This window comes from Pyxicephalus adspersus, chromosome 4 (assembly GCF_032062135.1).
Source record: "Pyxicephalus adspersus chromosome 4, UCB_Pads_2.0, whole genome shotgun sequence".
In the NCBI taxonomy this organism is placed as follows: Eukaryota; Metazoa; Chordata; class Amphibia; order Anura; family Pyxicephalidae; genus Pyxicephalus; species Pyxicephalus adspersus.
The window spans coordinates 113854426-113867752 of record NC_092861.1 but is presented as its reverse complement, the minus strand read 5'-3'; positions in this window follow the sequence as shown (position 1 = coordinate 113867752).

The following is a 13327-nucleotide window of genomic DNA, read 5'->3' as shown; positions in this document are numbered from 1 at the left end:
GTATATAAGAATATCTGGTACAAAATTTTGTATATAATAAATATGAGTAAATAATGCTTATTCTTTCTGCTTTTGTAAAATTAAATTTTGAATTTGCTATATCCAGATTTAAATTTGTTTTTGTGTTTTATACTTTAAGCTTTGCTTCTAGCGTGGGTCAGTACAGACTGAGCCCATATGTTTTTTATTAAACGTTTTAAATATACAGGTATTCCTCTCTTACCGACTTACCTGCTTGCACTTATGAATGTCTACCTGACAGGTACACTGTACAGTGTATAGCTGCTTCTCTTCATAATTCTAGGTTCCATTCTCTGTCCTGACTAGCTATTCTCCTCGATCTGGGTCTGCAGACTCGCGGTGGATCTATCACTGATGCATGCTGCATTTACACAGCCCTGCAGTTCGGCTCCTTACTTAATTCTTTTAATGACCAGGTCGTTAAGTCAGGTGCATCTTTAACATATTTTAGATATATTTAGTCACATAGTAGCATCAGCCTGATTTTGTGGTTTATACCCGACTCATGTAAAACTAGGTACCTTGATTTATATTCACGTATATATGGTAGATAGAGCTATGAAGTTTAATATGTATGTTGGGGGGGTCAGAATTCACATGGAGTTTGTCAGGCTAACCTGTAAATGAGCACAATTTTAAACAACTTAAATTGCTGTTAAAAAGAGCTTATCAGAAATGAAATATGGAATTTGCTGTTGCTGACTGGTTTTTGTGCAAACTTCTGAATAATAGGCATTGTGCATCTGGTATACCAGCACCCAACAGGTAAATTGTTATTCCAGGCCATTCTCTTACTAAGTAGTAGAAAGGAAAAATAATAAAAGCTTTAAACTCGCCCCTAAAAACAAGTTTGTTGCCACCTATTTTTCTACTATTCAGCCAATTAAAGACTTAGGCTAGGTTTTAGTAAGTAAAGTGATAGGATAATTGGGGGGGGGTTTAAAAAGGTTCAATGTTTATATTCTAAAAAGCTATTCCCTTCAAATACTTAATACAAAGCTAAAGTATGCATTGTGGGAACTCTCCACAATAGTATTTGTGTAATATTTGCACACTTTGGCTCAGAGGTTAGCTCTCTGGCCTTTGCAGCGCTGTGGCCCATGTTGGAATCTGGACCAGGATATTATCTGCATGGAGTTTGTATGTTCTTCACATGTTTTTGTGGGTTTCCTCTGGGTACTCTGGTTTCCTCCCACATTCCAAAAACATGCAGTTAGGTTATTGGCTTCTCTCCAAAATAGACCTTAGACTTTATTATTGACATATGCTTATGGTAGGCACATTAGATTGTGAGCTCCTTTTGAGGGGCAGTTAGTGACACGACTATGGACTTTGTAAGGCACTGCATAATATGTCAGCACTATATAAATACTGTGTAATAAGAACAATACGTTACACTGGAGTATCCAACAGAGAACTACACCCCCATCTCATCTTCACACGTAATACAGAACCTCCACAGGCCTGACACATTCTGAAGACCACAATCCTAACAGCAGCCGAAACCAAACAAAAAAGAACCCCTTCTGAACTAATTTCAATTCTTCTTGTCCACTGCTATCTCTAGCAAGAGACCCATTTCACAGAATATCTGCATGAGATCTAACTTTACCAAACAGAAGACGTAAAGCTGAGCTCTGACCAGTCCATGCACAGCATGTTAAAAAATTGCCTGGCTGTCATTTGTTAATAGTACTTAATACTTGAATAAGGAAAACTTTTGGGTGCAATAACATTTGAATTCTTTCCATGTAGTTGATCCTTAAAAATCATTTATTTGATTCTTGGTATCTGACAATTTTTATTATTCTTTTTTATTCAGTTTCATTTATTCTTGTTTCAGCATTCTCTTGTTTTTTTCTTTCTTTTTCTTCAAAAAATGCTTGTTTGAAAGGAATCCAATACAAAGGTTTTTGTCCTGTTATGTATTATTATTATTTATAATAATAAGCAGGATTTCAATAGCACCAACATATTACGCAGCGTTGTACATTAAATAGGGGCTGCAAATGACAGACTGATTCAAACAGTGACACAGGAGGAGAGGACCCTGCCCCATAGAGCTTACAATCTAAGAGGTGGGGAAATAACACAATATGAGGGGGGACATGGAATGGTGGCCAAATAGTGAGCGTTTTAAGTGACAGAAACAAATTGCTAGTTTTAGATTGTATTTAAATGTTTTAACTGACCAAATACCATATTGCACTAGTTCAATTTATTACCAATATTCTTGATCTAACCAAAAGCCGTATTATCAAATTAGTTTGTATTCTTAATTGCTAAATTTTAGGTAAAGTTATTCTTGGCAAGCAATTGAAATTCATCTAGAGACAAATGTATAAATGGTAGAATAAGACATGTTATTGAAACTGCTTTTTTATACCCAGTATGCCTATTATTACATTCCTAACCAGCTTGGATAGACTAGAAATATGATCCAACTGTAATTAAACCAGCATCTAACTATATTAGGAATTATAATTCTAAAAGCAATTGTTAATTGATCAAGAGCTATTCTGTTAACTTTTTGGCACTGCAGTGCTGCCACCTAGTGGGCTAATTCTAATAAGAGAAGTACTCTGTACTCACAATAGTTCCAATAATAGAATGTAGCTTGTCCTATTTTTGTGCGCCTTTTAGCTCAATAATTTTGAAAAGTGCAAATGAAAATCACAGGAAACCACTGGATCAGCATATCGGTCAAGGCAACTTACATTATTTATCTATACCATAAGGTAAAACCAATGGATGGATTTTTACCCACTTTCAAACAAGTATTGACTGATGAAAACAAGATTTGCAAAGATTCATCCATGTGTAAGTTTCATCAAACATGATTAGCCTAACATCAGTACTTCAGCAGAAAATGTCTGCTGAAGAGAACAGAAAAGTAGATTCCTTCTAAAAATTTCCCCCCAACATTCTAGTGAATGGTTCTGCTCTGGGAGTTAGTAATATGTCCTCAATATTACAAATCCTTTACATTGACAGCTGTGATATGTTTCCTCTTTCAAATCCTTTTCAAATTATGGTCATTTAACATGTCTTCTGATTTATGAGAAATCACTGACCTCCTTGTTCCCATCTGGATGCTGGTTTCTGTCTTCTTTAAACTGTTTGAAACTGTTGCATGATATGCATCCACAAGACTGTCCTTGATAACTATATAAATAAGTTACATACATGTACGCAACTTTTCGCTCTCCCCTGATTTACATGTAAACATATGTTCTATACAAGCAGTAATATTCCTTCAAAGAAAGGATCCAAGCCTCCAGCCCTCCATGACCTGCATGGCAATAAGTCTGGTAATTTTTTTAAATCTACCTCTGCCCAATTGTTTTATACAATTTGGTGATGATTGTACAACAATTTGAAGCTGAGGCATGTATGGTTTACATACACCATTAAATTATTACACTGAAATTTAATAAATTCTCAAATGTTTTTAAAATTTTATAATCATGGTAGAAACATTGCCATAGTAATACCAAATAAATAAAATAAATAAATTCCAGGTTCTTTAATGTGTTCTCTTTTATTGCTTGTATCCACCCATAGGATGAGCGGGGTAGTGAAAAAGCATTGGAAAGATTTGTCCTATGTAGTAAAGTTTTTGATAGTATGTTAGATTTCCATCTCGAAGGGGCTATTATAGGTGTATCCCATCTTCTTCTTCATCCCAGCCTGATCAACTAAAGAGGCTGGAGATCAGGAGGAAAAGAAGATTATGGCACCCTTGACAGAAGGGGTACAGGTGAGTGTATTTAAAAAAAATTGCAGGCAGATATTTTTATTTTAGTGCAGAAGGGACATCATCTGTCACCTGGTCACAATATTTTAGTTTTTAGCTTTAGTTCCACTTTAAAGGCAGAAGGCAGAAAAAGTTTTCAGTGTTTACTTAGGTGAAGTGCACATGGCTCTAGCTCTGTAAGGGGAAAATACTGCCACTGCCTTACAGGTTCACAGCCCACCTCAGGAAACTTCTCCAAGCACCTATCTGAACATAACAAGCACAGTTATCATACAGGAACATGAATGAAACAAATGTGTAGGACAAACGTGAATGCACTGCTATTGTCTGTACGCGCCCAGGTCCACAACCACATATATCATAACAGGCAATTATTACAATAAATCCCCAATAAATTCACAAGATATATAAAACTGCAGAGCAGCCTTTTTTTATATGAGAAACCTTTGAAACAACTTTCAGTTCTGTAGTCCTGTACAGTACAGTTCTGTAGAGAACTTCTTCTTTAATTACCGGTACTATATCCACAGCTCACGGTACATTAGTGTAGTGGTTGTACATTGCTGGCCAGTGGGAAGAATGTCACCCTTACACCCAAAAAGATCATTGGTGTCACCTAAACTGACCTGAAAGGTACAAATTGCCATTGCTCAAGGAACCCCTAGTAACCTCTGAATGAACCCTAATTGAGAAACACTGATGTAAAGTAATATGAAACACATAGAATCCAATCAATACTATTACAGTATGGTGAACCAGGCATTGATTACAGGGCCTGTGGTTATAGAATACAGGTTGTTTAATATACATCAGCCATTCTGGAGTCCATATGTGATGAACAGCCTGTATTGATTAAAATAATTACATATAGTTTAGACTCTGAAAACAGCTATGAACACTTATAGTCACTGCATTTCATTATTAAGTTATAGAAGCTGTAACAGCAAAGAAAAAATGTTTTTAGAAGTTTGTATAGTGAGAACTTGTCATGGGGTCCCACCTCAGGAAAACTCTTTTGGCAGAACTTTTCTGAGCAATAATATAAGATAACAACAAAAATGTTTATTTGGTATGTATGAAATAATTGATAAACTGTTTTGAATGTTTTGAATTAATTATTGCTTTTGAGTGAATTGGTACAGTCCTAATACTTTCTTACTAACCTGTTTTAAAGTGGAACTATTAGAAAACAAAATGACAATTACCTTAATAGGATGAAAGCCGCTGATCAATCCACGATCCTAGCCCAGTTGGTCTTGCTCTGTCCTGTCTTCCCTTTTCGTTCCGGAGCAGGCTGGACCCTGGGCACCATTATCTTTTTCCTCTTTTACCTGGTTCTTCTGCCTATGTCACCCAATCTTGCAATGTGCAGATGCAGTATTAGGTGACGCAAGATCAAAAAATGTAAAAAAAAAGTGCTGATCTCAATGCACATGTGTGAGGCTGCCACTTTTTTACATTAGAGGACAGGCCCTTTTAGCACATGCCAGAGATTGGGAATATGCAGAAGGAGTAGCCTGCATAAATACGTCACGTATCCCAGGAAGCTCCGGGTTTCCCATTCAGTCCTTACTTCCACAGTGGTAAAGACAGAAGGGTAAGGGTCTCCCATTTTGTCTTTAAAAACACAATTTTCCCCTTATATAAAAGGGTAATCCACCCCTTTATTTAAAGTAAAAATGTGGTAATAGGTCTGCTTTAGCTTACTGCAGTCCTGAAATATTCCACATAATTGACATATAATATTATACATAGGCAAACTAAAAAAGATTGTTTTAAGGAATATTTTAACCTAAAGGCTTCTACTGCTTTATTATTAAACAGGATTTATTTAGCGGCAACATATTACGCAGTGCTGTACACTAAATAGGGGTTGCATATAACAGACAGATACAGACAGTGACACAGGAGGAGAAGACTCTGTCCTGAAGAGCTTACTTTATGAGATGCCTTGGGTATTAGTTTTATTAAAAAAGAGAATCGTAACATCAGAATGAAAAATATTTGCAGCACATGATTTGCTTGTTGCAGCAGCTATAATATTTCATACATTAAGGTCTAAGGCTGCGTACACACATCAGGTGTGTACAGTGATCCCCCAACCTGTTCATCAATCTGCCATGGCAATTCCATGAATTATGTTCAGGAGCAACTGTTATGCATGGCAATGAAAGAAAACACAGAGAGGTGTCACTTGCTCATCCTCCCTCGTTCTCTTTATAATTCAGAATGGATGCGGTGTATACATTCATCTATCACTAGAATCAAAATCCTACGTGTGTGCATAATGTCAGAGGAAGAAACTTTGCAGTGGAACAATTTCACCTGTAATTAGAAAAATGTCATCAGCCATTTGGAGCATAGCTGTACAGTATGTTGGATGCACTAAACATACACCCTGTAAAGTATAGAGGACCTTGTTAGAAAAATAAATAAAGGTAAAACCAGTCATAGGTCTCTATTTATAAATCAGGAAATCTGACATTTCCTCAAACATTCCCTGTGGTATAAATAGAGTCCATAGAGTCCCCCAGCTGTTTCAGCAAGTTTCATAAATATGACCCCAGGGACTTGAATATAATGAAAATACAAAGGATTTAATATTGAAGAGTTGGCAATCATTTAAAAAATATTAGACCAAAAGATTGACGATTCCAAATGAAATATTAATAATGATTGTTGTTGATTTTGATTTTTATACTGTCAATATTTGAATATTGTTTTATTTATATGTATCTAAAACCATAATGTAAAAATGCAATGCTGGTTTATTGTGAATACCTATAAAAACATGTGTTGTGTATAGATCCTTCTCTCCAAAAATGGAAAGGGAAAAAGGGATCATAATCTTGCTGGTGTGATGCAGTGAAAACTGGGCTGTGATCACTGGAATCCCAGCTGTCAAACATCTTAGCACACTGTCCTTATCCTACACAGGAATTGGAATGTAAGTTGGATTTGTTTTCAATAAAGTTTGTTGATTCACATTTCAAAAGAATCTTTGTTCTTGAGTCTTGTTGTTGCTGAGCAACAGGAAGGAAGTCAGAAGACTAAGCACTGTGGGAAAATGAAAGTGAGGCTTGGTTTTCAGGAAGGACCACACACAGTACCAGCGTGTGGGAAATACAGCAGCAAGTCTGGGAACAGAGCTGCTTTTCTGGTACTGTGTGCAAGCAACTTAAACTAGTACCTCTGATGCTGAAACGCAAGGAGCACTGCTGATTTGTGAATAATATTATTGACTCTTTAAACCAACTGGTTCCTTGTGTTGGGTAGTTGTTGGAATAACCTCAGACATTAACCAAGTTTCATTCAGTACAACATGCCAAGAAACTTTGAGAAGTTCCAAAGTCCCGGAAAGGGTAACGGACTACGGGCAGCAAGAGACCTTGATGTTGGTGAGACGGTGGCAAACGCAGAACCCTTTGTGTACACGGTGTGCCGAAATCAGAACCGAGGTGCGACGTGCTATCACTGCCTGCGCAGGTACCTCAGACCATGACATTTTCCCGCCTAACATCTAAGTCCTTAATGTCTTTGAAGTCAGACCTTGAATTTACTAGAAACCTTAACACTCCCTGCACTTTGAATAAAGGGAGTACCTAGAAAAACATACTTGCATATCTCACAGTGGTCAGCTTTGGTTCTGGAGTATCTCCAACAGTAGAGAGAGTCTGGAGCTGCTTCAACACCCCCAACATTCCCCAATTCCAGCTTCAGAGCTGATCTATCATCCCCCAATTTCAGACCCAGAGACACTCTAACGTCCCCTAATTCGGGCTCCAGAGCCACTCTTAACGTCCCCCCAATTCCAGACCCAGAGCCACTCTAACATCCCCCAATTCCTGCTCCAGAGCCATTCTAACGTCCCCCAATTTCCGACCCAGAGCCACTCTAACGGCCCCCCAATTCCAGACCAACTCTAACGTCCCTCAATTCCAGCTCCAGAGCCACTCTAACGTCCCCCAATTCTAGACCCAGAGCCACTCTAACGTCCCCCAATTTCCTCCCACATTCCAAAAACATGTAGTGAGGTTAATTGGCTTCTCCCTAAAAAAAAAATTGACCTTAGACTACAATAATGACATATGACTATGGTAGGGACATTAGATTGTGGACTTTGTACAGCGCTGTGTAATATGATGGCGCTATATAAATACTGTGTAATAATAATAATAATGACATGATATGAAACCTAAACAACAATCTGTATATAACCTGGTGAACCACACATTATTAAAGGATAAATAGGGAGGTAATGGGAGAAATCCAAGGAACCTGGTAGAACAGTGGCAGGAATACAAAGCAACAGAGAGCAGGGCAAGTTAACAATAGGGCCTGAAGATGGTATCTGATACAAAGAGACACAAGTTCAGAGTATGCAGGCACATTAGGAATGTAAAGGCCTTTGTGTGGTAACCAGATCTGCATGTGGCTGTCGCCAAAAAACAAATCTTCAAACTACAACTAAGTGGCCAAAAACCACTTTTCACTTTTAGGAACCATAACACGATTTGCCAGAGGTGCATGCATTCGCATGCAAAAAATGGTTCCCAATGTCTCCCATTCATTTGAATTGCAAATATTACCCTGTCAAAACACTGTGGCTCATCGCTTTTCTCAGTAAGGGTGGGACTAAAACTTTCTCAGCAGCCAGCTTCAGGTGATGATTAAAAAAACTAAGCTTGTAGCTGTCAGACCCCTGCTTGTGGACATCGGTTTTGTTCTTCCTGCGTATGAATCACAGTATTGCAAGTAGTTGTTTGGTGAGTGTTGCTTGTTCTTCACAGAATGTCATTGTTAGGTACCCTATTTCCCCGAAAAAATGCAGTAGGGCTTGTTTTCAGGAGATGTCTTATTTTATCATGAACAAAAAAATCATTCAAATATAGTCATGTCATCATGTTCTGGAACATCAACAGAACTCTCCAAACCCTGAATCCCATCTTGAATTTCTTGTGATTCCATTTTCTTTAGAACCATTGGCCCCAAATTATCATGTATAGCAATAGATCTTCCCTTAAAAAAGCTCCTCTTGTCCATGTATTTTTATATATTGTAGCTTGTTTTCGGAATAGAACTTATATTTCAAACATCCTCAAAAGTACAGGAAAATCATGCTAGGACTTATTTTCAGGGAAACAAGGTATCCTAGGATTCCAAAGATATAGAGACTGCTGCAATGTATGTGACATTTAAATTGCATGCTTGTCTTTGTGTTAAATTTCTTATTAAAATACAACAGGCTTTGTTGTTGGTTGTATGACTGAATATTGATTTGTGCTTATGGAGCACTGTTGTTGAGAAACAGCGAGCAAATCAGCTTTAGCAGAAATTATGATTTCATGCCAGAATCTTTACTGTGATAGTAAATCAGCAGCCTAAGCAGAGCAATGTGACTTTCTTGGGGGTTTTGACCCATTGTAAGTTACATAATCACCTATTCAGACTTCCTGGCACCAAGTATGGTATTATGTAACTATAACAGGGTAGTTCAACAAATTTCTGCCACATTCCCTTGTGATTGAATTAAGGTGTTTTTGCTGTGTGAGTATATTTTCTGGTTTAGTTTAATACACTGGTAGATCGTATGACGTAGCATGGAAAGCTGTGAAACGCTTTCAGCATTACAAGCAAAAGTTGAATGTGGCTACTACTATACAATGGGCTTGATATTAAAACTACACCCTTTAAGACTGGAGAAGATAGACTATCATGGCAGAACCAGTGAAATCCAGGAAACCTGGAACGGATTTCTGAAAAATTATTCGCTATTACCTTGTCAAATGTTTTTAGTCCTGGACCAAATCTATTTCAGGTTTGCTGAATCACCCATAATCGTCTCCAGTCTTGGATTGCTTTATTAAACCAGGCCCAATTACTTGTATTAATCATGATAAAATAACTGACTTTTTTAGAACATCTCATACTCCAGGAGGGGATGATGGTTGTCAGCTTCTGCACTGGAAAACAAAAATATTTTTTTGCTACAAATTTGCAATTAATAAACTCACAGGGTTGATACTTTTGTGCTGCTTGAAAGCACCATGGTGCATGGTTCTTTTACTTTGTTCTTTATAATAGCTAATACAGAAAAAATAAGAGAAATTAATGGGAGAGTTGTGTTTAAATTTCAGAGTACATTTGGTGTCAATTGATTAGTTGTTTTTTTAAAAAGTGACCAGGAAAAAGTAATATAGCTGAAAGCAGAAGTAAAACAATTAAATGTTATTGGATGTAGCTTAGAAAAGTCTGTTTATTATTTTGTCTAAACTTATTCCCTGTGTTTGATCAATAATGCCTTCACTTTTAAATGAAAACTTTAATAAATCTAAATTTCTTTTTATTGATTGCTCATGTTGCTGTGATGTTCAGGAGTTTCTTTTAGTTGTATTATCTAAAAATCCTGCAAAAGCCTTTTGAATCAGCATCTGAAAATAATTTGAGTGCAAGGCAAGACTTTATGTATTCACTTTATCATTCTGATGATTATATCTCTTGTTTGTGTATTACAAAAGACAACTCCAGGCGCCATACTTTTTTTTCTAATAGTAATACAAAAAAAAAAAAAATAACCTCTACTGATGCCCCCTCCAGCACACACCCACACACACTGTTTGTGACAAACCCGTAATGGATCTGGCCAGGATTAAAAACATTTGGTAACAAATAGCAAATTACTTTTAATAAATCAATTCCAGGTTTGCTGGATCATCCTGATCAAAACTTTCACAGATGAAAGTGTATCCTCTCCAGCCTTGGAGAGCTTTAATAAATCATGTCTTATGGCTGTGATGTATTTCTGGCACTGCAGTGGTATGTACCCCATCTCCCATTTACTTCTTTCCTTGGCCAAGCACTGTAAATGGTCAGAAAGGGAAGGGGGCATCCTTCACTCACTCACTAAAACAAAGGGGTGTTTTAGTGAGTGAGAGCTACAGCTGTCACAACAATGGAAGTACAGCAAATTGAGAGCAAGGTGGTGGAAATTATTTATTTTAGTACTATTGAAAAAAAATTGTTTAGGTGGCTGAGTTATCTTTTAAGAAAAGTAATTCCCTGGGTGAGGTGTGGATGGGGCGTGAACACAGAAGGAAATACTAAGTTGCTGTCAAGGTTTACAGACAAAGTCATGTGATCACCATGTAATAGCTAACATGGAGTTTACATTACTGGATACAAATGTGCCTGGGCACCTGTCTATGTATAGATTATGGTTTTCTCTACACATGGCATTGTCCAAGGAAACACCTAATTCACAGATGGCATACACAAAGAACCGATTTATTTCTTGTTTTTGTACTTACCATAGGAAAATTTGTCTTTATACTACCCGTACTTCTTTCAGGGATCCTTTTCTGCAAAGGCAGTATAATACAACATAATACAATTTTAGATTATAAATATTCATTAATCTTCTGCAGAACACTCTATTCTTTCTTGCCTGGATTGGGAAAAATGCATAATAATTTAAGTTGATGTAGAATAATGTAATAAACTGGAATTAAATATTACAAAATGGGCTCAGGGTGTATAAATTATTGATGTACAGAAAAGTATTTGCTAAGAGACTCTAAATTTAAGGATAAGAGCATTTTAATGCATAGAAGACAGAAACTGTCCCATAAAAGTCTATGGGGCTGAAATGCACAGATTCTGACAGGACAGTGATTACTTCTAGCGTTGGTTATATACAAATAGATAAACCATGGCTGTCAGATCGAGTTAAGTATGCATTTGTAGAGGAAGGTTAGGTTAGTCAGGGGAAGAGGAGAAAAATGATAAGTGAACCTGTACTTTAACAAAAAGTGTATTTAAATGTATTAGATGTATGAGAAAATGTATTTAATGGTTAACTTCAGCTTAAATTTAAAATGAATATTAGAGATTCTTTTACTAGTGATGTGGAAAAATGCCAGTGCTAGTTAAAAAAACCTAGATGTCATTTGAGCTAATTCATACAGTTGTAGATCTCTGCTAGTATGAATACCATCATGATAGAAGACTTGTCATACTAGTTAACTGCTTTGCTATCTTCTTACACATATCCATTTATAATGATAATATCTATCATTAATGTATTACTTTATGTGTCTGTCTGTCATTTGTGACCCCTATTTAATGTACAGCACTTGTACAGCAATATGTTGGCGCGATATAAATCCAGTTTATTAATAATAAAAAACTATAATAATTATAATAATAATAATAATAATAATAATAATAATAGAAGAACATAGTCAGTGTTTGTACTTTAAGACAGGAGTAATTTATTCCTTTCTCTTTTCCATTGTTATTATTTTTTTTTTTTTACTATTGTTCTTGAAAAAGCCTAAACTCTATATGCTATTTTATTCATAAAAAACACATACCAAACCAATACTGTCTTCCTGCCTTTTTTATATATGACATTTCACAGTATGATTTACATTTTTCATTCACATTTTTGGTTAGATCTATCTACTTTTTTATCTGTGCTTATCTTTGTATAACAAAATAAAGAAGTAAATACAAATTATGCAATTTATTGTTGATTTGTGCATTTTTTTAATGTAGAAAAAAATAACGAATCTTAAAAAAATTAAAAAGCCAACTTTTACCCAAAATTCACACTTTTTTTTAGAATAGGTTTAATTTAAAAAATGTGAATAAAAAATTATAACTAGAAAACTGATTTACATGTTTTGTAATCAAACCAATGTAAAAAATGTGAAATTATTGGGTAAAATTTGTTTGAATCTTAGGTAAAAACATTCATAAATAAATTATAATGCAAAACAATCAACAGCTTTATGATAGTAATGGGAAAAAAGGCAAATATTAGGCTTATTGGGATTACGTAAATATTAAAAAGGCAATAATTAGGAATAGGGTTGATTTAAAAATATTTTTTTAATGTACATCATATGCAAATTAAAATTCACCACTTCTGAAGCCTTTTTGTCTTGCACATTTGTACAGGCTCACATTTGTACATGTTTATTCTGGTTTCACTGCACACTGTAAGCTTCTCAGAATGTGCATTACAAGCTGCAACAAGTTATATGGATCCTGCCTTTTTCCTGGTCGCAACACATTTATTGATTATAAATTCTTTACATCCAATAGGTTCAGCATCATATGTGATTTGTGAGTGTCAATTTATAAAGGATACAGCAAGCTCAAGCTGTAAAAATTATGGCCAGGGAGCTGCATTAGTTTCACTGACTGTTTTTAATTGTCTTCTACGGTGGCTCAGAGGTTAGCACTCTGCCCTTTGCTGAACTAGGTCCCAGGTTCGAATCTCAGCCACGACACTATCTGCATGGAGTTTGCAGATATAAAAGACATATGACTATGATAGGGATATTATATGGTGAGCCCCTTTGAGGGACAGCTAGTGACATGACACTATCTGCATGGAGTTTGCATCTGTGTGGGTTTCCTTCCTACTTTGGTTTCCTCCCACATCCCAAAAACATGCAGTTAGGTTAATTGGCTACTACCCAAAATTGACCTTAGATTGTATAAAAGACATATGACTATGATAGGGATATTATATGGTGAGCC